Source organism: Triturus cristatus, chromosome 8, assembly GCF_964204655.1.
Source record: "Triturus cristatus chromosome 8, aTriCri1.1, whole genome shotgun sequence".
Taxonomy (NCBI): domain Eukaryota; kingdom Metazoa; phylum Chordata; class Amphibia; order Caudata; family Salamandridae; genus Triturus; species Triturus cristatus.
The window spans coordinates 1009480968-1009506332 of record NC_140591.1 but is presented as its reverse complement, the minus strand read 5'-3'; positions in this window follow the sequence as shown (position 1 = coordinate 1009506332).

The window sequence follows — 25365 nt, the reverse complement described above, 5'->3', positions numbered from 1 at the left end:
ATTCCAATATGGGGGGGGAGTAAAGAATCATCAAAGTGAAAGTTAAAATCCCCTAATAAAGTGAAATTAGGAAGGGAACTAGCTAAATTGCCAACAATGTCGGGAAGGTCCTTATAAAATGTGCCTGATGAGCCTGGGGGTTGATAGACCAAGATCCTTGAGAAGGTCCTGACATGGGAAATACCTACATTTAAAAAAATGCTTTCACCGTCAGGTAGGGGGTTTAGAGCGATGCTGCAATTAAATTTGTCCTTATAAATAATAGCGAGTTCACCTCCTCTCCCTGAGACACGCTCCAGTCTTTGTATGGCATAACCCGGTGGGAGGGTTTGAACAATTACCGTGTCAGCATCTTTATTTAAACAGGTTTCTGTTAAAAAAAAAGGACATCAGGGCTTTCTTCTTCTAATAGGAGGAAGATTTCCAGTGAGTGTTTAGACATTGAACGACAGTTTACTAGAAACATTTTAATAACTTCCTTAGTGAGCCGGTCTGAGGGGGGCTCAAGCGCGGGACGCAATTTAAAGTGACAGGTGCGACAGTGCTTAGTAAAGCTATCCAGTGGCATAGAATGTGTTCACTCACTTTTAAGCGTTCCTTTGTAAGAGTTGAGCTCCTCCCTGGTGTAAACATACTTAGCTCTCAGAAAACCGGCAGGGGTTCTGGCCCCTGGCCCCGGATGGGAGTGGACGGGCGCAGACAGGCTTGCCTTAAACGCGTCCGCTTTTTAATGGCAAGCGAGTGTGCCAGCATCTAAAGACTGGTGCGCTGACCTAGTCTATCGCTGTACGCTGTTCAGACCCCATAATTTAAGTGCAAAGTGCAGCTTAAAAATGGCAATTAAAATACAAGGCAAACAGAATAAAATCAATTCTGGCAGCTTAACATTTAATTACCCCCCAGGAGCATTGAACACAGCTCCTCAAACGTGCAAAGTCGCAATAGCAGCAAAAGTTAAAAGTCCCAATATTACTGATCGTGGTCACAGCATCAGCCGTTGCGCGGTCGCGTCATCAGCCCTTTTTAATGCCGAGCGAGCGTGCCAGCATCTGAAGACTGGTGCTCACACCTAGTCTATCACTGTGCGCTGTTCTCGCCCCTTAATTTAAGTGCAAAGTGCAGATTAAAAATGGCGATTAAAATACAAGGCAAACAGAATAAAATCAATTCTGGCAGCTTAACATTTACGACTTTCGGTATTCACAAAAGGCATTTAGTAGTAGTAAAGTTAGGAGTCCTAACTTTACGACTACTAAATGCCTTCTGTGAATGCCAAAAGTAGTAAGTTTAGGATTTTATCTCAGTTTAGTAGTAGTAAAGTTAGGAGTCCTAACTTTACTACTACTAAATGCCTTCTGTGAATGCCAAAAGTAGTAAGTTTAGGATTTTATCTCAGTTTAGTAATAGTAAAGTTAGGAGTCCTAACTTTACTACTACTAAATGCCTTCTGTGAATACCAAAAGTAGTAAGTTTAGGATTTTATCTCCGATTAGTTCTGTGAATCGGCCCCTCAGACTTCAATTTCAAGCTGTGCTGTTTCCTTGGAAATGCCAGAAGTTGTGTTTTTCACTCCCTAATTAAAAAGCCAAATCTGTCTGTTTGTGTAGCTCAACAGGTAATAATTATCAGCCTTAATCTCTTCCCAGTTAAGCAGGGCACCCATTGCCCACATAAAATGGTTCTCTGCTTCCTTGGGGTATTCTGTGATCTAATCAGTAGAGGTTTTTATTGGCATTTCAAATGCTGGTCTTCGGGAAAGATAAAGGGCCTCATGTAGGAAGCCAAATACCGGTCGGTAACGGCCGAAATTCGGTAAATATCCCGTTACCGACCGGTATTTAGGCATTTGCGATGTAGGTGGCAGATTTTCTGGAATCGGCATTTACCGATTCGGAAATTAAGAAATCGGTAAAATACCGATTCGGTAAATACCGAATCCAGAAATGCTATGTAGGGGGCACTCAAGTGAGTGCATCATTGGTGTCTGGATTCGTTATTTACCACCAACTACTAGTTGATGGTAAATGACGAATACCTTCCAAAAAGCATTTTTGTGCTATTTGAAAAGTGCAATGTGGCAGACAGACATGCCCTTAGGGTATGTATGTGCGCCACATGTGCACACATGCACGAATCAGGGGTGCAACAGGGTGTCAATGTGACACCCTGCCACCCATGATAATGCCTCCCCTATTACCGATTCGGTATTTACCGAATCGGTAATGGTAACTGGCTTCCCATTCTTTCCTATGGGCCTCCAGGCCCATAGGAATGAATGGGAAGGGATGCATTATTACCGATTCGGTAAATACCGATTCTTAAATACCGATATTTACCGATTCGGTAATAATTACCGATTGGTTACCTACATTACATTTACCGATTCATAAATACAGAATCGGTAAAATTTGGTATTTATGAATCGGTAAATGTGATGCTACCTACATATGGCCCTAAGTATTAAAACAAAAAAAACATATTTGCAAATGTCATGAAAAAGTAGCATTTTCGTAAAGTATAGGGTTGGGAATTTGTGGAAACGTAGTGGCACAATTTTATTAGAGAGGGAATCTTTTTGTGAGGGATAAGAAAGGAGATTTGTGGTTAAAAAGAGAACATGAAGAAAAGGGGAGAAGATTTGATCCAGCATTTCTCTTGCAGCATGCCATTGCACGTTCCAGCCGTCACAAAGTCAGACACTTTATGCCTCATTTTTTGCTTATCTTAGATCAAAATGATTCCTTCAGCCCAAGCATGCAATGGCTAGTTCTTGGCTGCTGCATGTCGTGTTTTATCGGGGGCAATGTCTCATTTGCTCATTCAGGTACTCTTTGCAAGCTTCAGTGTGATAGTGTCATATGTAAAGACTCAGGGGCATATGTACAAGAATTGGCAATAAGTATCGCTAACGCTAGTTAGCGGCACTTTTTTATCACCATGTACCGTGGAAAACTATCGCCATGTTAGCGGCGTATGTACAGCACGCCGCTAAATGGCGATTGTTTTCCTTCCCAGGTGGACTTTCCTGCATCAAGAACAGCGGCACGGCGATAAAAATCCTGACCCTAACGTGAAAAAAGTGGTGATCGGCCAATTAGCGGCCAGAAACTGCAGGCTAATTAGCGTGAAACCACTTTTTTTCATGTTAGGCCGGAAAAACCACTATAATACGCCCGCTTTGTAGCTCAAACACAAAAAAAAGAAAATAGAAGAACCATGGAGGAAGTTGGACCCAGTACCGAAGAAAACAACAACCCCCCAAACACCCAGGAGGACCAGGAAGAGACCCAGGGGAAGGGCAAGGAGAAGAGGAAGAGGAAGACCCAGTTCAGTCAGCAGGAAAACCAGGTCCTGATAGCAGAGGTGACAGAGAAACAACCACAGCTTTTTGTCAGCTCCACAGTGTCATTGGCAACAAAAAATGCAATATGACAGTCCATCGCAGCCAACGTGAATGCTGTCGGAGAGGCGAGGAGGACAGTGAATGACTGCAAGACTCTCTGGAATGCTGCTAAGCGCAAGACCAAGGCGAAACTTGCAGCCAATCTCAAAGCAGCAATGCAGACTGGAGGTGGGAGTCCAGCACCACAGAAGGAGCTGGATGCGTTGGAGGAACAGGTGTCCTCTATCATCAGCGAGGAGACGGTTGTTGGAGTCCTGGGACAGGATACTGCTGAACAGGACCTGAACATCAGCAACAGGGTGAGTAACAACCATGGCCTAGGGGGACAGGGTGTATGGGCCCAATGGCACTCATGCCCAGTTAAATATCTCTCAGTGCACACCCACAATGACTGTGGATCATGTCCCAGATACCCTTGTCCCTGGTGGCATAGACACATATCACCCTACTCAACCACTACATTGAAAGACACATATTGGTGGGCACACAGACTTGGAATGGTGCACAGAAAAGTAACCCCAATATAGTCCAAGATTCACATCAGACCACAAAATAGGACAACCTGAAATAGCAAAGGGGCCCATTGACTGGAGATGCGGCAGGGTGTCAAAATGGCCCCCTTGCCTCAACACCACGCATTTGCATGTGCCCGTGTGTCTGAGTTGTGTGCAAGAATGTGCATGAGCATCAAGGGGACCTTACTGCACATACACAATCTTGCACACAACTCAGACACACAGGCACAATGTTGCATGTGTGCTGACATTGGTGGTGGCATGCCTACTAATGTACATGATCAGTCACATTCACAGTGCAACCTCATTTTGGCGTCAGAGAGAAGCGGCCTTGCGCAGACGAATTGTATATGTGTGGTTATGAGGCAAGGGGGCCATTCTGACATCCTCCGCATCTCCAGTCAATGTGTCCCCTTGCTTGTTCATGAGATGCAGTCCTGTGTACACCAAGTGAGAAAGCATCTAGTGAGTCTGCATACCATGAACACATGCATTGTCACAATAAAGTGATCATGTAGCCATCCGTCTAAAAGGTGCATGTCCCACAATGCACACATTCAGCAGACTTGAGTCCAAATGTGATGTCATACTATGAGCAGGGGGGATATACCTACAACACTACAGTGCATGGACTATGCGGATGTATGACGTAACAACGTAAGTCATTACAACGCGTTCAGTTACATCGCGGTCGTTACAACGACTGCGATGTTACTACGCTATGCCATTACAACGCAAGTCTTTACATCGACTTGCGCTAGATGGCGTGCTAACATTAGAAAAGCGTAATTTACTATTCCAACTCCAGTCCACTTAACAGTAGGGAAGGTGTTAGGATAGTAAACTACACTATTTGTAATGTTAGCACGCCATCTAGCGCAAGTCGATGTAAAGACTTGCGTTGTAATGGCATGCGTTGTAAATCCACTTGCGTTGTAAAAGGTTTGTTGTAATGGTAGTGCGTTGTAAAAGTTGCGTTGTAAAGGTTGTTTACCGGACTATGCATATCAGGAATGTGTCACACAAATATGTACGACATGACTTGTCTGTGTGCCATACTCATAGAACTACAATGTCCCTGTAAAGAAGTATGACAACCTAAGATTGACAACAAGCAAGAATAGCAAAGTACCACCAAATAAAGACAAGTAGCCAAATGGCACCATAACCCCTTAGGTCAAAATGCACTCCTCCTCTCTCAAGTGTATACATGTGCCATACAGAAAACAGCATTCCACATCAGTCCTGGGGTGAGTTGCCCATTACACCATGATGTGCATGAAAACCTGTCTGCTTGGTAATTCTACTGTGCCAGTGAACAAATATGCAGTCATGTTTGTTATCATCCACAAGCAAACCCCGGAATTCAATAATCTGAACCAGGACAGCATGTATCATCCATGTGATCATCTGTGTGGCAAATATACAAACACACATCAGCCTGCCATTTGCACCTGATGGGAGGGGCGTGTGTGATAGTGCCTGAGCTCCACTAATACGCCTATAGAAATCCACATCCATCAAATCTAGGCCCACTTTCACACCACACGTGGGACCAACGTTGAGGGGAATGGGTGTTGTCACTGTTCAGCCTGCAACAACAAAAGAAACTCATGCTGCACCAAACACACAACGGGTAAGCCAACAGGAGGGCAGTAAGCAATGCATGCAAGGAAAAACATGACTGACGACATGCACACAAGAGAAATCACAAGAGCCAAAGCTACCTGGATGTACATGTGTACTGTATTGTGCAGCACAAATAGAAACAGCTATTAGCCCATCATTGCCAATCTGCCTCAAGCGGTCCCTCAGCCGACATAACCATTCTCGCACCAAACCCATGCACATGTGCACTACCCAGCAAACCTGACTGTCTGTGAGCCACACTACAAGTCAAGTTACAGTGCATGATGAATTGCATGCCTGCACCATAAACATTTTAACATGGTGCAGGCCACGGTCACTGAAGAAACTGAAAGTGGAGTACAACCGTAAAGGAGCAGGTCACACTCTGACACTTCCTCATGTACATACAACCCCTGATGTAAAGAAGACATCTGCTACCAAACAATGCACATGTGTCCCAACTCTGATCAAGACCCATATGTACTTCAGCTTGCAACATCTCATCATTGTAAATGCACATAAGTGAAAGGCTCACTGGCTGAAAGGGATAAGGGGCAGTAAAACCAAAGCTGCAGGGGTGACTCTCCCACAATGCAGTGCATATAGACATAAATCTGAGCTAATCAAAATTGACTACAATGTGGTACAAACTGCATCACTTCCACTACTGAGCCGAGGACACTACTGGTGCCGCTTGTGTATAGAAATGGGCTATTCACATTTGGCATAGCTGTAAACTGTGAGATGATAATGTACAACGTCACATCCGTGATGTTGTACAAATAATCACTATCCGGCATCAAATAGGCATCTCCTCCTAAACAGTCAGAATGGACATTGTCATGCAGTCTGCTTGTAAACTCATCCAATGCATGACCATACTTGAAACACACATTCAACGGCATCTCTCCTTTACATTGCAGAGGGCAAAACTTTACCTCCCGTACAGCAGCCAGTCCCACTCTTCACTGATGAAGATGAGGAATTTTCTACCATCAACCAGGGCACCCTCCAATAGCTGCTAGATTTATTTAGCACACCACCTGCCGAAGCAGGGCCATCCCGCTGCATCGTGCAAAGTCCACCCCCTGGACAAACCACCCACCAGCCAGTACCTACCACCACAGCTGTCTCCCCGGACCTTGAGGACCTACTTCTGGCATTTCAACGCCGTGCAGTTGAGGACCAGCAGGAGATGGCTGATCTGGTGTGGGTGGGTTTTGCTAGCCTGGCGGCCAAACTCGATGCCGTACGTGGGTGTCTGAGTCCCATTCGGGACCACCTACAGAACATCACAGACACCCACAGTCCACGCCATGCTCTCCGACATTCCATGGCTGACATTGCTGGGGTCATGACTCAGAGACAAGAACAACTGTCCAGTCAGAGTGGCTCCATCAATGTCAGCCAGGAGTTGGCCCGCATGCAAATGATAATGGAGAATAAGGAGTGGATGCAAGCGAAACAAAGGGTTGCCACTGCTGCACAACGAGACGTATCTGGAATCTTCAATTCCCTGCAGCTGATCATCACTGCATTGCTGTATCAAGGTTTGGCACAGATGAATGCTGCTGCTGCTTCTACATCCACATCTCCACCCCCTGATGTGTCAGTGCCTCACAGTGCTGCAGCCAATCTATCACCACGCACATGTGAGGCACATGACACATCCGAGGATGAAGATGTGGATGAATCAAAGCAAACACAAGGAGATGATGGACGGAGTGCTGAAACTTTTCAAACACTCACCCCCAGTCACAGATCTGGGTTGAATCCATCATCATTCTTTATCTCACTTTGCCACCCCAGTTCAGACATAGCTATGTACAAATCAGTCTTGACCCTGTGCCTCATGGGAACAATCCAGCCCGAACTGCCAAGCCATGTCTTCCCTGGACCAGAAACAAGCATCCTGGGACCGGTTTTGGGCTAACAACCCTCTTCAGCCAAGCTAGCTTGAATCCAGTGGCAAAGTGAGCAAGGGACCAACGTCTGGGCATACCCTGCCAACATAGGGCGAACAAAGCAAACACAAGGAGCTGATGGACGGAGTGCTGAAACTTTTCAAGCACTCACCCCAGTCACAGATCTGGGTTGAATCCATCATCATTCTTTAGCTCACTTTGCCACCCCAGTTCAGACACAGCTATATGCAATTCAGTCTTGACCCTGTGCCTCATGGGAACAGCCCAGCCTGAACTGCCAAGCCATGTCTTTCCTGGACCGTAAACAAGCATCCTGGGACCGGTTGCGGGCTAACAACCCTCTTCAGCCAGGCTAGCTTGAATCCAGTGGCAAAGTGAGCAAAGGACCCACGTCTGGGACTACGGAAACGCCCCATATGCCCGCATAGACAAGTCTGTGCTCTGCAAGCTCCAGACTATACAGTACACCACCCAGGGCCGGCTTTAGCACTAGTGGCGCCTAGTGCGACAATGTTTTTGGGCGCCCCCAACGACCACTTCAGTCACGGATACCCTCACTACCACCCTTTAACAGTCTCCATAACCTCTTTCTCAGATGCATTTAATTAATTTTATAGCGTCACTCATAAAAGTGAAGGGTGTCAAAGCATTTTAGATAACACACGCATTACACAGAGACAATCAATCGTAGGTCTGTAAATCAGTGTATAGTAAATGTTGTTGAAGAGTACTTGGTCTGGAGAAGCACAAACTCTGAGTTTAAAATGTAACACAATGGATTGGGGCTCTCTTTAATAGCAAGAACTGATTTGTACCCAAAATGAACCCTTTTTGTGACATTACAATAATGAAAGTCTGGGGGGAAAATCCATAGCTCTGATTTATACCTTGAAGTCTGCACGCAGTTCTTTGATGACAGTTAATAGCTCACTGTAAACTGAAACTAATAAAAGGAAGTCTCTGACAAAAGCAGAAACCCACTGACCTGTTTAAACTATATTCATTTTGTTATCTGCATGGTACATGTTATTTGCAGCAGGCATTTTAACCCTCTGCGCTACCTTCAAAACTTCCACGAGTCAAAACTTCTACTAAGACAAAACTTCGAACTTGCCTGGAAGAACATTAATCACTGGAGTTTTCTTGACATTTTAATTGTTGACTGAAAATTGCTTGAGACCAGGAACGCAGCAGCAGGTGCTTTTAAGCAAACAGGTGCCCCCATGTGAAGTCATCACCCGGTGCGGTGGCACCGGTCGCACCGCCCTAAAGCCGGCCCTGACACCACCGCCAGACTCAGCCCTGTGTTCATACTTTCCTCCTACGTCCAGACCCTCCATCTTACCTACTTGGTTTCCACCTTTCCCAGCATTTGCAAATGTGTTGCGGAGGGGCTGTGTCTTTGGGGATGGTTTGTCGACAAGGCTATCCCCTGTAACCGCAATCACTTGGGTTGTTGTGTATGGTAGGTGGACGTTACTAGGCATGTTGTATGAAATGTGCTACATGTGCATTCACACATTTGTGAGTTCCATGATTTTGGGCTTGAGATGTGTGGTGTGTTCAGTTAGTACTTACCAACAAGCAGTGCATTTCCGTATGTGCCATCCTGAAACCTCTGGTTGATGATTGACTGGCGGAAGATGTGGGAACTTGGCTACGACATTGGTGAACAAGCCCCGGTGGTCCACAATTGCATGCACATTGATGGAATGTGTGTGCTTCCTGTTGCGGTATATGTGTGCAGTGTCTGCAGGGGGCACAAGTAGGACATGTGTGCAGTCAATTGCCCCCAACACATGGGGTAAGCCAGCAATAGCATAAAAGCCTTGCTTGGTCTCAAGCTGTTCCTGCGCAGTGTTGGGGAAGCGTAGGTGCTGGGGTGTCAGGCTGATGATGCCATCCAAGACAGTTGGGAGGAACCTTGATAGGGCTGACTGTGAGACTCCCCCAACTCTGGCAGTTGTTGGTTGGAAGGCACCAGAGGCCAACATGTGCAGCACTGCTAGAAGCTTTGTCTGCGGAGGGATATTGGTTCTCCGCTCTGTTGGTGCCTTCAGCATGGGTCCTATCTGAGACAGGATGCGGAGGATGGATGACCTTTTGAGTCTGTAGTGGGCGATCACATCCTCTGGCATTAGGTCTGTTAGGGTGAGGCATGGGCGATCGACCCGCTATCTTCTTCGGCACTGCCTCCGTGGTGGTCCTGGGGGTGGTGGCAGTGGCGGTGGTTGTTGTGGCCTTCTTGGTGCTCCAAGCTGCATGGCTAGTACCTCCATGGAATCAGTGGGTCTTTACATGAGGCTCTGGGCTAGTCTCCCTTATGTACTGTTCTTTATCACCATTTTTAAGACCACCTTTTTTCTGATCTTAAGTCCCAGCCGCTAATAGCCTTGAGTGGCTGTTTTCTGAACGTATCGCGGGCCCGGGCGATCATTGTAAATATCGCGAAGTGGGGTTCGTATGCGTTTTAGCACGGGAACGCCTACCTTGCATCTCATTAGCGATAGTTATTGCTGACATAAGTGGCAATGGTGAAAACGGATGTTTCCGCCCGATATCTGTCGCTAACACCAGTTAGCAACAACTTGTGAATACGGCGATTAAAATATCGCCGCATTAGCAGCGGAAAAGTGCCGCTAACGCGGCGTTAATTCCTTGTACATATGCCCCTCAGACTCATGCGTAGGAAAAACTGAAATTTACTCTGCTGCATGTCATGATGTGTTTGTGAGAGTCAGATTTCATGCAAGAGGCCACAGGGCACACATGGGGTACTGAGCCCAACTGTGATGGATGAAGTTGTTTGCTACTGGTGTCCATGGGTCCGTCCAACCATTGATCTGCAAACTGTGCCAAGTACAACCGTTTCTGCAGGTAACTCTAAGTGCTGCGAAGGCAAGCTTTCACAGGCTTCTCAGTGAGGTAGTGTGGTGGGCAAGAGCTCAGAACTCAAGAACCAACCAACAGTTGCAATAACATATTGTTCAGCTCAGTGCTTATGTTTATGAAAAAGAAAGTACTTTTGATTTCACAGCAAAACTATATTCTATACAATCCAATTTGACAAGTCATACAGGGTTGTCCTAAATTATGCTAACAGCGAGGGAGAGCAATCTCCATTCCTTCCTAGTAACTCTATTCTTTCCCTCTGAGGTTGCGATCCCACCATTACACTCCCCCTTAGGCTACAGGAATAGGCCAGGATTGGGCTCAGTTGCAGATATCTCAAACATTCTCACCTGTCAATTTACGCAACTCAGTCCAATGTCACTAGCAGCTTTTCTGCGGAAAGTCTCAAGCTGTGCGCAACAGGCTCACCACGCACTTCATCTTTGTCATCCCCAGGTGTAGCTAAGTCTCACAGTTAACTGTTGAAACTGGACAGCTGTCAGGCCTGTGCAGCTGAATATATGATGCTGCAATGCATGCGTTTACGACGCATGTCTTTACAACGCGGTCAGTATAACGACCACGTTGCACGCATACCATTACGCAGTAAGTCATTACAACAACTTGCTGTAGGGGGCGCTGGAGTTTGGAATAGTATAATTTACTATTCTAACTCCAGTCTGTACAACAGTAGGGAAGGTGTTGGATTGCAAATCCAACACCTAAAGCCCCCTACAGCAGGTAAAATTGTAGGCATTGTGGTTGACTCCATGCAGGACTACCCACAGCAGGGGCACAATGAAATGTGAAATCTCTGCACCTGGCTGTGTACTGCTTTCTTGAAGCAGTAATCGGAGACACAAAAAAGGGCAGGTCTGGCATACACCTTGGCTCATCTTGAACAACAGAAACAGCAGCATAATACCTCTCCTCTGACATCTACCAAGTGTCAGTGCTCAGGAAAAACTAATCAGTAACTCTTTGCTAACTAAGTCCTCATTGAATTTCTAAATGTATCTATATTTTTATTCGCCTCACTTCAGGGTCTGAGTCTGCACTCTTCAGTCACAGGAATGCAGGCAATGCCCTTTCACTGTCTGAGGAAGGTATTCTTACCCTCCATCTTTTGGCTTGCTAAAACCAGAAACATTGAAAATGGATTCCACTGAATCAAGTACTCAGACTCACACACAGAGTCCTACTACCATTCATATGTCACAAGCTTACTGTGCATTCACATTCATCGACATGCACCTGGTATGTCAATAATAACAACTTATGGGGCAAACCCTGTATTCCTCAGAGCCTAGCTAGATTATATGGCAAGAATGGTTCTTGTGGACCTAGTCATAATAATTTTAACTCAGTTGAAGCGGCTAAGCAAGTCCTCTCAGTGGACAAAAATCCATACCATAGCGAACTCACAGTAACAAAACATCAACATTTTTAGAGCATAATCCAATAACATAGTAGGTGCTCCATGGAGAAAAAATAATTGAAATTTATTTATAGGGCCTTTATTACCCCTGATAAGTTGTTTACAGCAAGTAGCATGCTACCTGAAGAAAAAATAATAATGTTCAAATGTACATGACTTGTGTCAAAAAGGACAAAGGAATGAAATCAAGGTGACAACAATCTTGACTGTAATTGGTAAATAAATATTTAGGGAACAATGGCGTAAATCCTTCTATTTGGCCTCAGTCCACAATATATGAATGCAGTCCAAGAACATTAATATGGTTGATGTTTCGGCCTATAAATAATTGTCTGATCAAGTTTTTATAGGAGCAAACAAGGATACTCCCTATAGAATATAGAAAAAAAGTATAAAACATGGAAGGGGGTTTAAAGACAAAATGCAGATTATTGTCTCATCTCCATCTCATATGAAATAAATGCAGCTAACACTGAAAAAGAAGAAATGTAATCAATGGACTGTGGAACAAATATGAATAGAGGCTCTGGCATAGAAATAATGCAAAAGTACTCATGCTTACCAGAGGTGTCTGAATTTAATTTGAAAATTTGGGAACCAAACTTGAAATAGAAATACAGTCATCAGTGGTGTTGAAGTGAGTACATGTTTCAAGTCATGCAGTAAATGTATACACTTACACAATTTAAAGGCAACCTGGCTGTTAGAAAGAGGGGCTCTACTTGGCAGAGGAATACACCAAGTCCAAGAAGGTACCTACACACTAGTCAGGGTAGATGTAGTACATGCTAAATGTTTACCTTTGCTCACCCTCTGGTAACTTGGAACAGAGCAGCCATGCTAAACTAAACAGGAAACATGCAAAGTATTTGTTCACACACACACAATAACACAGTGAACAAGCCACACAAGTACTCAGTAACAGCAGTTTAGAAAAATAGCCAATATTTGTCTGAGTAGAACAAGATCACAACAACAAAGATCCAACATACACAAGTCAAGATATTAATTTTTAAAGATTAAATCAAAATGCAGTGCTTAGAAGTCAATAGCTCCCACTGGGGCTATCTGGTCATGCTTGACCAGGACAAATCCGAAAGTTCAGTTCGACAGCGATGGAGGTTGGGCCGGATTCGGGAATCACGTAGACCCCCTTACAGTACCTCTGATGCATCCAAAATTGTTGACGATGGGTGGCGCAGAGGAGGTAAGGCATCGCTGATGCAGGTGCCTGCTGAGAGAGGGAATGAGTGTGCCTGGAGGTGCAGGAGGACACACTGCCCATGAGAAGAGGCCCAGCATGGTACCACCAGGATATGTAAAACTCAAAAGCACAAGCCATACTGTAGGAGAGTAGGATCTGCACTTATGTTGCCCCCACTTTTTTTCTGATGTTAACACTGGTTTCTGGCTATAGTCTGGCTGGGTCCCTGCTAATCAGGGCCCCAGTCTCCCTGTTCTCTCTAAACAACTTGAAGTGCATATTAGATGCACTAGTGATTGGATACTGTGATACCTTATGAGCCCCTAGTATATGGTACCTTAGGTACCAAGGGCATAGGTACTTCACAGGCCTACCAGGGGCTGAAGCATGCATTATGCCACCCCTGGGAAGCAGACTAAATCTGACACCACAGGCCTGCTACTGTAGCCTGGGTGAGGTAGTGTTAGCACTCCTCACTGAGGTATACGTTCCTATATCTCACCATACACACACATATAAACCTATCAGTCACCCCTAAGGCAGGCCCTATCAATCCTGAGGGCAGGGTGCTTGGTTTACAATGTGAGGGGGTGCCTCTGCATGAGCAGGGCCCCTCTGCAGCTGGTAGAGTCTATTATCTGTGGCTGTTTGTGGATGCGGTTAAACCATATACTCTTAAGTGCATTATAACCTACCGGTAAATGCTAACTTTGGAATGACTGCATCAAAACATGTCGTGTTTGGTGTCAAACAACTTGGAATCATACCCCCACATCAGTAACTGATGTGGGAGTATGATCCCACCCTTTTAGAGGGGACGACATGTACCTACTGTGGAAACACGGTAGAAATCTGAAAGAACCCTGGCATCACAAAATGGATGCCACCAGCACAGACACTGGGCTGCCCTCCTGCTGCTGACTGAAACTCGCAGTGGAGGAGGCCCAACAAAAGGCATCCTGTCACAGGGAGGTGTCACCACCTTCCAGACAGGATTTAGTGTATTGGGTCTGGGTGGGTGCACTCCTAGAGTGCTTTGAAGTCCTGCACTGGGGGAGCAGTAGGCTCCTTTATGCATATGCCAGCTCAAACCGGTTCAGGGGCTACCTGCCCCTGCTCTGGCGAGAAACTGGACAAAGGGAAGTGGGTGTAACCACCCACTCCCCTGACCCTCCCATAGGAGTGGTCATAGAGCTGGTCCCTCCCTTTCCTTTAGTATAAGATAGGGAAACTTTGCCATTGCAAATCGGATATCCCTGGACGACGCTCTACAAGAAGAATCCTGGCCCTTCGACGTTCCACTACCATTGGAAGACTGAAGAATCTCCCTTGGAGTCAAGGAGTGACACCCCTGCTTGGCAGGCACCAAAAACTTGAATCAACGGTCGCAAAATTTCCCGCTCCTGCTGAAGTCTGAAGTCCCTGCAGCCCCGTAAGTAGATTTCCTGACTTCTAGACGGCCATTGTGAGTCCCCAGCAGAGCTGAGACGAGTGGAACCCACGAGTGACGAGGAACAGCAATACCCAGGTACCGTGCACTATTGTCGAGTGCAACCCCTTCACGACGTTCTACAAACTTGTGCATTCGACCACGTGTGGTCCAAACCTCCAGCAGGATTTCCCTCAAAAATCAGAGGCCTACCTCGTCCCAAGTGACCATGGGTTCCTGTGAAGCGAATCCTCATGAGGCGTCTTTGCAATCCCTTGCTGGCTGGCTTCTGGGTCCCCTGAAGACTTTCTCATCAAGCCAAAGGGCTCTCCTGGTTTCTCCAGGTCTGCCCTGATTGTCCCTCAGACCTTGCTGGACTGCCCCGCTGACTTTCTTCACTTTCCACAAGACTTGCTGTTGCCAAGGCTTGTTGGCTCCAATCCGGTTGCCGACACCTCAGTAAGCTGCAGACTTTGTGGTACACTCCGAATCCAGCTTCTGTTTGTCGTCGACGCCTCCTGGACCTCGTGGCTGAAGAGTCAAAATACCCTTGATCACCTGAAATCACTGACTTCCGTGGGCATCCATCTTCCTGGCCCCGGGTCACTGGCAAGTGACTGTGAACACTGTCCCTTCTGCTTTCAGGTCTTCTTCATCTTGAATCCAGCCTTGGATTCCACCGGACACTTCTCCAGTCTTCACAAGCAGCAAAACTTCTTCGGCTTCCATTGAAAACGACGACGCGACCCGACACCAAAAGACACCTATGTACCCGGTTTCCCTGGGTGAGGTAACTCATGCACTCCGGTGCTCCTGTGGGTGTTGGCCCTCAAACTACTTACCTTGTAAGTGGCTTGCTTGTAGACTCTCTAGAAGTACCCTCAAACTTTAAAAATCCAACCGCGACTTGCTCCATTGAAATCAATAGGGAACCCGCGGCTGTGTTCTCACACTGGACGCGTCTCCCGTGGGTCTTTTACTTACCTGCCTTGGGTGGATTAGTGAAGCCTCAGCGATTCTACAGGTCCTAGGCCTTGTCCCCTTGCAAGTCGGCTTTCCTAAACCTCTTTTTTAGTATATGGTCTGGTACGCCCCTAGGGCCCCAGCCATATTTGAGCTTAACTTATTGTGAAACGTTGATATTTGCATATGTTCCTGACTTCTAATCTCATAAAGAGATTAGTAGAGTGTGTCTAGAAATAAATACATATATATTTTTATATATATACCTGTGTGGTGTCCTTTTATTTGGTAATTCAAGAGATTATAAGGTAAAACAAGCTGCTTTACATTCCTCTGAGACTTAGCCTGAAGGCTGCTCTCTACAGCTACCACTAGGATAGCTTTCTTTAAAAGGTTGTCTTAAGCCTATCTACCATAAGAGTCGAATTGGACTGGTGCAAGGTGGCCACTTTAACTAGTGACCAGCGTATGCCAGGCCAACTTCTCACACATACCTTTTGATTACACTGCAACCTGCCCCTGGGCCTGCCTAGGGCCTACCTTAGGCGTGCCTTACACATACTTAAAAGGAAGGTTTGGACATGGCAAGTAGGTGAACTTGCCAGGTCGACATGGCAGTTAAAAACTGCACTCACAGGCTTAGCAGTGGTGGGCCTGAGATAGGTTTGAAGGGCTACTCAAGTGGGTGGCACAATCACTGCTGCAGGTCCAGTAGTGGCATTTGATTTACAGGTCCTGGGCACATGTAGTGCACTGTACTACGGACTTATCAGTAAATCAAATATGCAGGTCATGGAGAAACCAAATGCCATTACATTTAAGACTCAGAACACATGCACTTTTGCAATGGTAAGCAGTGGTAAAGTGCCCAGAGTTCGAAAACCAGCAAAAACAAAGTAAAAAACAGAGAAGGAAGAAGGCAAAAAGTTTGAAGTAACCCTGAAAAAAGGGCTGTTAACAAGACAATGTCATTCCATCCTAAAGCCAGGGAAAACTAATCATTGTCTTGATGGACTTTCCTGCTTAGGGATGTAGAACAGGGATAATGGCCCACTACTACATCAGCACTTGCCAGTTCTATACCTCTCAGAACCCAGAGGGATCCTTCAGGGCCCAATGAACTAACTCATGGGGCACCATTCTTCTCATCTGTGGACCCCATCTGTGTAGCACCAAGCCTTACTGTGCTCATACATTCTTCCCAGTAGGCATGCAGTACCATCATGGCCAACAAAGTGATGCGCCCCATTCCACCCTTTGGGTCTGACTTCTGTCCCCAATCCAAGGAAAATTCTAACTACAAGGACAATAACCAACAGAGGCCACTGACAGCTTTCAGTGTCAAGAGCCAGGCTGCAGGCCATCTAGGGGTCTCTAACCTCTGCGGTTTCTCAGAGGGGGGGCAGTAGCCCAAGGTGCTTAGCACCCTTTTGTCACTTCACCTCCCACCAGTTCAGGGGTAGTATTCTGAGACTGGTCGCCCAACCTAAGGTCTGTACCCTTAGGCTGAGAAGGAGAAAGGGGTATGCTCTCCCTCACTCCCTCCCCCCTTCTGGGTTCCTGTACCTTCTGCTTTGGAGCAGTACCCCCAGAAAACTGAACCTTTTAGGGCACCAATGGCAGCTGCCCCTCCCAGTTACCTTGACACCGTGGGCAACTCATTTCCCAGAATGCAGTCTATGGGCATCTGGGGACTAACATGACCCTTATCTGGGTCACCTCTCCAGCCCACTATAGAGACACCAGGGCCATAGGGAAGAAAAAGTCTTGCCCAGGTCCTGGAGTTACCCTACACACCTGGGAGGTGTACAGCCTTTCCACAACCATGGTCCGGCTAGCCACGGTGCCCCCAAGAAAACAGTCTGGGACCCTCACCACTATCTCTTGGTAGAAGTGATGACTCTCACCCTCTGGGATCAGCAACTCACCCTCTGAGTTCATCTCCCAATTAATGGAGATCACGGCATGGTCTATGACCTGCACCTGGGGACTACCTCCCCCTAAGGTCACATCCGCCAACCCTGTAGAGGTACCACCAGTGAGGGATTTCTTAGGACATGCATGTGACCTAGCAGGGAATACCCAACGCAGCAGGGTCGAAAATGGGGTGCCCTTTGCCACCACCCTCCAGAACCTCCCTCCTTGTCAGAAAGGACATGGGAACAATTTTATCCCCTCCCCCCTTGATCCTGGGACCTGTCTATGTCTCCCTTGGCCTCGCCTCTCTGCCTTGTTGGAGACCAGTCCACCCTTGGCTGAGTCTCAACATGCAAATTCTTGTGGACCCTGGTGATGAGCCAGAGGTCCACCTCCTTAGTAAGCTTGCTGGGGTCAGAAAACCCACTGTTAATCAAGTGCTGGCATAGCTCTGGAAAACAAAGACTAAACATGTGCTTTCGTGCAACCAAATTTCATTGTCCTTCATCCAACCATCCAGTGCTCTGGAGAAGGAATCCACACACTCTACCCATGTCTGAGGAGCAAGATTTACACTTCCCCTAAACTTCTGCCTGTACCGCTCTGGGGCCAAACCATATCTCCTGATCAGGACTTCCTTCATGGCAGGGTACCTTGTCTTGTCCTCACTTCCTAGGGCCAAAAAGGTGTCCTCCCCTCCACTGTGAAATGCTTCCATAAACCTACACCCAATCCCTCTAAGGAATCATTGTGCATCTGCAAAGCAATCTCATAGGCCTAAAACTACCAATTTATGTCATCTACTAATCCATAATCAGGCACCCACTTTTGGGTATGTGTACCTTTCCCTCTCGGTTTACTGAAGAAATGCTGCCACTATTTGCGCTGGATTAAGCCCTCTTCGCTATTAAATCCAGCTCCTTCAAGCTCAGCTCCGGAGCTAAAAGCATTATCTTCTCCTCCATTACCAATTTCTGATTTTACACATCCACACTGAGTTTTGTCAGCTCCCACTGGAGCTTCCTTTCTTCCCACCTGTCTTTCAGTACACTCTTGGGCATATTTTCAAGGAGCTATCGCCGAGTTAACTGCACTTTACCGCAGCCAAAGTTGCGTTAAATTTATCGCCCCCTTCACAAGCTGGTGTTAACAGCCCACAGCACCAGTTTACCCGTGATAGCAGCCTCAAAAAACTATCGCTAATGAGATGCGGAGTAGGCGTTCCCATGCGAAAAGCCGCGACAACACCACTCCTCAACCTTCTCAACGACCAGACAGATCGGCGATAAGAACGCAAAACAGGCGATAAGGTGCGTTAGCACCAGGAAACCAACACCTGCTCAGACCTGATGCAAAGTCGGAGGACAGCCTGCACCACAAAAGGGAGCCCAGCCCAGAGCTACACCTGAAGGGCAACAGATGCTATGGAGCCACTGAACATGCGTGCCAGACACCCAAGAGGGTCACAACACCCACCGCCACCACCCCCAGGACCCCAACCCCCCCCCTCCAGAAACCCCCCCCGGACCACCACAGAGGCAGTGCAGACAAAGACAGCGGACCCACAGGAAACACACCAGCCTCACAGACCCAACACCTGACAATGTCATTGCCCACTACAGGCTCAAAAGGACAACCATCCTATGCATCCTGACCATCATCGCCCAATAGGCCAACGGCACCAACATAGCGGACAACCAACATCCCACCCCACACAAAGCCGCTGGCTGTGCTGCACCTATTGGCCTCGGGTACCCCCAAACCAACACCCATCAGAGTCGGATGAGTCTCACAGCCAGCCACATCCAAGTCCCTCAGACCTGTTCTGGATGCCATCATCAGCCTGGTACTCCAGTATCTATACCTCCACCACAATGCGCAGGATCCGCTGGAGACCAAGCAAGGACCATACGCCATAGCTGGATGCAAGCACGTGTTGGGGGCAATCCACAGCACACATGTCCTACCTGTGCCCCCTGGTGACACAGCACACAATCACCGCAACAGAAAGCACACGTCTCACATCAGTGTGCAGGCAAAATCCGAACACCGTGGAATCTCCACCAATGTCGTCTCCAAATACCCAGCCAGTGTGCATGATTCCTTCATCCTCCGACAGTCCATCATCAACCAGCGCTCACAGGATGGCACCAAGGGAAATGCACAGCCCCTTGGCAAGTTCCAAATGAACACCCTACAGACCTCAACTCCACAACCATGCTACTCACAACTCTGGCAATGCACATGTCACAAAATCACAACCATCATACAAAACAACATGCCCACCCACCAGACAGGACAGAACAACTTACAATGGTAACCTGGGCAAGCCGTGAACATGTGCCATCAACGGCATGGCACCTCAGCCACACAATAGCGGAATGGGGGGAGAGGTGGGAACCAGGCATGTGTGAAGGAGGCAGGAAAACCATGATTGGGAAAGTACACAATGCCAAGAGTGGTGGAGATGTGCTGGACAGACCGCAGTATGCAGAACACACCCATATCCATGGCTACATACACCACTGGTGTATGGAGTGTAGTGGACAGTGGAAGCAACCACGTCACCCCAGCCAGTGGGGGAGTTTGTGGAAATGTTACCTGTTATGTCCCCCCGTAAGCGTGAGCGGAGTGGGATGGCCTTGCATACGCCAGGCCAGCATAGGGGTGTGAATACAAAGCACATAGCCCTGGGCATGGTCCTGTTCTGGAATGCCCAACATCTCTGCCAGGGCGGCGCCTCTCACCTCGCCACGAGACAAACGCCGTCCTCGTGAGCGGAGTTGCCTGCAATCCTGTGTGCCTGCCGTACCCCAGCCTGCTGGACCCCGAACCCATCAGGCCCACACCTGTGCAGCCAGGCCACACTGATCACCTGCCGACACCGGCGTGTGTCAAGGAGGACCCACCACATGCCGGCGCAAGCTCCAAGTCTGAGGCCCGCAACCTTGGCAGCCTCGTCAGTCCATCACGGCCTCCACGACACAGGCCCGCTTTACTCATTTTTGGGTAAACGTACTCTACTACTGCATCCGGCCTACACTACGGTCAAGTAGGTCACACATTTGGAACTGAGTCTTGATCACACGATGGCAGAGTACATATGTTCATTGCAGATTTTATATCAGTGTACTCCCTTCGATGTGGTGCCACCAACTCTGTGCCTGGCATTCTTACAACACATTTCTGTTGTACCCTGCTGACTACTGCCTTCGACCTACACTACGGACAAGTAGGTCACACATTTGGAACTGAGTCTTGATTTCATGATGTCCGAGGCCATATATTCATAGCACCCTGTAATTCACTTTACTTCAATGAGGTGGCAGCAACCATGTGCATAGCATCCCAACGACATGTGGCTGTGGGCCCACGTGGACTACTGCTCCCGGCCTACGCTGCGCTCGAGTAGGTCACAGAAGTGGAGCTGAACATCGATTATTCAAAGGCAGAGTAAGAATCATTGCACACAAGGAGAGGCGAAAGAGGGTGATGAGTTGCGTTGAGGAGGAAAAAAGGATCATCGTTACGTAGGTGATCGAACACTACCCACAACTGCCCTGATGTCACTAACTCTGTGCGTCGCGAGTCTACGACACGTGGCTGTGGCCTACTGCTGACCGCTGCCTCCGGCCTACACTGAGGTCCAGTAGGTCACAGAGTCTTGATTTGGCAATGCCGGAGTTCAAAACAGTGTACCAGCATCATCGTAGACTTCATCCCCTCTCAGCCCCAGGTGGCACTAGGTCTGTTACCCGACATTCATGGACACTCTCTGTTCGTACATTGGTGGCGTCTGAGTCTATGGACTAGGGGGTAGTTTTCATCCTCATGCAGCTGATACCGAATTGGTGGTGGCAATGAGGCATTCGCTTTCCACTCCTCCATTTGCTGCTTCCGGATAGCTTCTTCCCTCTGCATCATGCCCTGGAGGACACCTTCCACTGTTCCCTGCAACCCACCGCCACATTCACCTTCGACATCGACGAGGACCCGCTCAGTCTGTGTGGCCCTACCTCAGTGGACTGCAAGTCACCATCCCGTGGCGGGGGGCCTGTGCCAGCCGCTGAGCATCTGGGGCCACTAACTTTGTGCTGGTCAGATCAGGGACCCCTTCTTCTGAGATATTGGATGATCTCTGAGGCGATGGCCTTGGGGGTCATCAACGCCATGTGTCTGTGGCCCTGCGCTGTCCGCTGCCTCTGGCATCAACTGTGGCCCACCAGGGCTCACACATCAAATCGAGTCCTGACCGGCCCAGACGTCGCATCACCGCAGGAGGCACACGCCACCACTGCCAGGACCAACTCAAACTGCCAGTGTCAAAACTTTCGTACTGGCAGACTCACACCCGTCATGGATGCCATCTTCTGCCTGGTCCCCTGCTCAGCACTCCAGGTGCCACTAGCTCTGTGCACCATGAATCATCGTCCATTACTGTTTTTGGTATGTGCTGTGGAGAGTTCACACTGCAATGTCAGCTCAGGCAGTGTGCAAGACCTGTGACGACGATGAGGAAGATGATGCAGGTGTGACACCCCCCCCCCCCCACTGCAGCCGCATCACGAATGTCCCAAAGGGACACAATCCTAGACATTTTCTTCACATGAGCGCGATCAGCTCTGGTGCCCCAAACTCAGCTCACTGCACCTCACGGACACTTAGGTCTGCTCATTGTGTGACCTCTGGACTTGCTCTGGCTACCTCCATGATGCTCCGCAGTTGTCCCTGTAATACTGGTGTTGTCTGTTTCCTTATTCATAGTGTTCACTGTTGTATTTGTTGCCACCACCAACAACTCCCTGAGGGCTGGCTTGCACTCACCCCACACACATCCAGCACAGGTGTCACTGTAAATGTGGCCCTGTGTGTGACTGATATGTGTGTGCCCCTGGGTGTGGTTATGTACTGGGAATGTGCATATGCATGTGTCTCTATGGCAGTGTAGGTCTCCTTTGTGGGGTGTAGGTGGTCCCTGAAGGGTAATGGACACCCACGTATGTATTCTAGTTCGCCATCCATGGGTTCGGACCACACCTGCACCTGTTGGACCACCTCCTTTTGGCGTTCTGACACCTGGCATTGTGGTGCCATGTGTGGGTTGGTGAAGTGTTGTGAGCCAGCCGTACTTGCGGGTGCTTCATGCAGTGTGGTCTGTTGCAGGGGCTGGGTTCTCCTCTAAGTAGCTTGTCTGCCTTGGTCCTGGTGGTGGGTTGCGTGGGATTTCCATGGGCTGTTGTAGAGCGTCAGTGGCGAAGGTGTGGTGGTCGTCTCCGGCATCACTGATGGGTTGTCTGGTCTGACCTGCTGGAGGTGTTGTTTGTCCCTCTGAAATGTGAAGGGGAGATGCATGTTGACATTGTGTTGACATTTATGTTGGCGCATTGTTCTTGTATACATGCAGACTGTGTGATAATGTACATTGTAACTGTTTGGGTAGTGCTGGCAATTTGAGTTGGGACAGTGGACATTTGGACTACATGACTGATGTGAGGTTGTACCCGTACATATGCATCTCACAGTTCCTTGCTCTGTCCAATGTGATTGGCCTGTTTCTGCACATGGGCGGACCCAGTTGTGTCACCTGTTCTACAGTGTTGGGGTTGCACTTTGTGCCACATTGTCATGGGATGTGCTGTGATTGCTATGTGTGTGTGCTGCAGTGTGCCACGGGGATGAGGGACATGTCCCTGGGTGATTGTGGTTGTGCAGTGTGCTACACATCGTTGTGCATGTGTACCATTGTGCCCATCTCCCCCGTCCCACCAGTCCCTGTTCGATCCTCACCCTGTTGTTGTTGTGTCAAGTCCTTTTGAGCTGTGTCCGGACTCTCAACTCCTTGCACAGTCTCCACACTGATGACTGGCCTCCATTTCCTCCAGCTTCTCCTGTGGCACAGGACTCCCACCTCCTGTCGCCGTTGCTGCCTTCCTGTTAGCAGCGGCTTTGGGCCTGGTTTAGGTTTCCACGTCATGCCAGCGCCTCTTGGCCTCCTCCATTGGCCTCCTCGACACTCCGTCTGCATTCAAGATAGTCTGATTGTGGGTCAGTTGCTGGTAATGTTCTGTCACCCCCGTGACACTGGTCTTGTTTTCCTGCGGACTGCACCCCGTCTTCTTCTACCTCTTCTCCTTGGCCTTCCCCGACCCCGTTGTTCCTTGCTGGTGGTCTGTGGGGCTTGTGGGGTTCATGTTGGACTCTGTGCTCGGTCAGGGTGCATCCATGTTGCTACGCACTTTGGATTCTTTCTGGTGTGTTGTTTTTGTTGCTTTTATAGTGCATTTTCCCACCAGACGCGTGGGATTTTCAGGCCTGACGCTGGTTTTCGCGGGTTTTTGTATCGCGATTGGCCTCATCGCAGCTTTTATGGCGTTTGTGTTTCGCATTTTTGCGACATGGTGTTGATTTTAGCGCGGCCATTTGATGCGTTATCTGGTGACTATCGCACGGTTCCACCGTGTTGTGAATACTTGGTTAACTCAGAGTAAATTTCCTGCTATAGACTGTGATGTTGGAGGTTGCGTTAAGTTACTTTTGCGATGGTTATCACACGTTCTTGAGAATATGCTTCTCTGCTCATTGATCTTTGAGATCTTACTGTTTTTATTTCTAAGGCAGACATAATTCTTCCTCGACTGTCCTCTTGGTTTTCTCAACCCCTTTATGTTCCTGGTATCTTTTCTGGCGTAGAAGACTCTTCCAGTTGAGTCAATGCCACTTCTGTGGCACAGTATTAGCTCCAAACCATCTGGTCCATTTAGCATTATACACCCTCTTGAAGGGTGAGCTGTTGTCACTCCAGGTACATCCAGCCCTTCATACATTAGGTGGTGCCCTGCTTGTGCTGCAAATTTTTGCCTCTGGCTGTTCCCGTCTTCAGCCATAGGAAGGCAGTTCAGTTCTTGAAATATCCTTTTGCTACATTTACAGGGAATTATCACCATCATTCCACACTGCTATAAGTCTATCAATATTAACTAGAAGCCTGTAAACAACAGCTTTTCTGTTGCTGTGCTTTACTCCTTATGGGCTCATACGGTAATGAGATGTTCCACCTCAATGAGCAGGCCCCACTGTGCAATGGTAACAACTGCTTATATCCCTGTCTTCTGTGAAAGATTTACCTCTTTGGAATAGTGCATCTTTCAGATAATCTTCCCTTTCTCCATCCATATACCCCCCCTCTTGAGTTGAGCAGGGGGGTCCAAATTCACAGTTTCAGTTCTGCATTGCAGTCATTAAAGCATCAAAAACGTGACTCATTTCAATATCATGTGCCTTCGTGACCATTATAACCATTTACATAAAATAGAACTAGAACTAGCTGTGCAACAGAAGATGCCAGTGCCCATGGGGTACAAGCAGTGTTCAACCAGATGGAGAGTCAGAAGCAGGTTGCAGTGGGTTTTCCTTCAAGAGCAGTACGTGCAGTGCAGAGACAATAGTCTGTCAATTGAAGGGAGGTATTAGCTTGTGTCAAATGCATATTGAATAAATAAATACGACGCTGGGATGCGGCGAGCACAAAGTAAGTGGTTTTATTTCTTTATTATTACTTATCCCGTTGTATGTCGACTTCCACCCCGCCACACCCCCACGTCACTGTTCTTTACCTGTGCAAGCCGCTACTGGTCAAATGTGGGATAGTTGACATGGGTTGTTTGAAGACCACTTGCTTTGAAAATAGATCATGGCCCACTGGCATACATACTGTGTGAGTGGACATTAATTAATCTATGGCACATCTGCCAATCATAGCCAAAATGCTAATGGAGTTAAATCTCAGAGTTGAATAAATACCAGGGCTAATAGAGATAGGGGCAGGAGTTAGTTCCAGGATACCATTAGGGCAATACAAGACTTGGGAGATGAAAGAAGGGCTAGATGAATATATGATTTATAAACAGAATGTTATTTTAGGAGTGTGCTAAGGTAAGGAGAAGTCTTGTCAGAAGATCAAGAATGAGCATGTCACAAGAATTTGTGGGAGTATGTTGTATCAGGTTGGCCCAAAGAAAAGGCATTGAGACTAGCAAAGCTGTTGGTAGGT